Source organism: Sinocyclocheilus rhinocerous, unplaced genomic scaffold, assembly GCF_001515625.1.
Source record: "Sinocyclocheilus rhinocerous isolate Xijiao unplaced genomic scaffold, SAMN03320098_v1.1 scaffold4497, whole genome shotgun sequence".
In the NCBI taxonomy this organism is placed as follows: Eukaryota; Metazoa; Chordata; class Actinopteri; order Cypriniformes; family Cyprinidae; genus Sinocyclocheilus; species Sinocyclocheilus rhinocerous.
The window spans coordinates 13,566-14,898 of record NW_015656215.1 but is presented as its reverse complement, the minus strand read 5'-3'; positions in this window follow the sequence as shown (position 1 = coordinate 14,898).

Here is a 1,333-nt window from a genome sequence, read left to right as displayed (position 1 = left end):
GCAGATCACGGACACCTGCTGCCGATTTCCGGGCTGCTGATTAGTGTCAAGATATAAGCGGTTCGCAACTAACAAAGAGGGGAAACGACTCGTCTCGTTTGATGGTTTCCTTTGTGTCTTCATTCCCAGACCCAGTTGCTGCGTAACTTGTGCAACCGTCAGACAAACAGTGTAGTGAATATACTTGTGAAGGGTATTTGTAAGGAGTGGGCTGTCCCTTTTTTTATTTAAACCTTTTCTCCTGTTTTGGTGGATAGACAGGGAGAAAGGGTAGTGGATTGTTTTTCTTTTGGGGCTTTTTCTTTTATTAGAGGTAAGTTAGTTTCTTCTTAAATTAGTTAACATTGTTTTGTTTGTTATTTTTGGGCTTCCATTTCCTGAGGTAACTTGGACTACACTTTTACTACTTACAATGTATTTGTTCTTTTTGTCTGTTAAATAAAAGATAGCTTTATGGCTATCATTTTTGAGCAACAAAATGGTGTTGTGTATTGATTCTGGGTCTGGAGACGGATACATCAACGTCTCCCCTCCTTCCATTTTATTGTTCGTTTCTATATTATCCTCTAGACTAATTTAGAAATGTAACAATTGGGGGCTCGTCCATCCTTCAAAATTGTGTATTTGTTTCAATTTGGTTGAACGTTCGTATCATTTTTTTTTTTTTATTATGAGGAGCGGGTGCTCATTGATAATGTGATGTGAACATTCTATTGAAAAAGACTGCGCTGCTCGAAGGTAGGTCCAATTCCTTTTGCTTCTCCTGGTCTGTTTTGGGTGGTCTTTGCTTTAGGTGGAGAGGTAGAGGGGGATGGAATTTGATTTAATATCCTTTACCCTTTATGTAAGTAGATATATTAAATTGGTTCCGCTGTTTCAGGAAGCTGAGGTCGATGCCTACTTTGTAGCTTCGAACGAATTGCAGGGAAGCTCGAGTGGCCTAAAGATATGTGGGCGTTACTGCTGCAATGCAGTCAATCCGGAAAGGCGAGAGAGGTCTGTTCTGCGTTGCCTCTTGAACAGTTTTTGGACTACGATGTAGGATTTTTGTCTTCAAAAACAGAAACCATTTAATCTGTGAGCAGACACAAACGAACATTGAATCTCTGCATTCCACCGGAAAAACTAAAGGTTCTCCTCCCCAGCCATCTGCAGTCGTAAAACTACATACAGGGTCAGCTCAGTGTCTCAGCAGTTCCTGTCCCCTTCGGCTTATCTTCTCAAAAGACTCAAAGAAAAGCACTAAGACCGCAATAACTGACCCCTGCATCTGGACTCATTTAAGCAACAGAACGTCAGGGTTGTTTCGTGACTGGCTTCAGCATAAATAAAC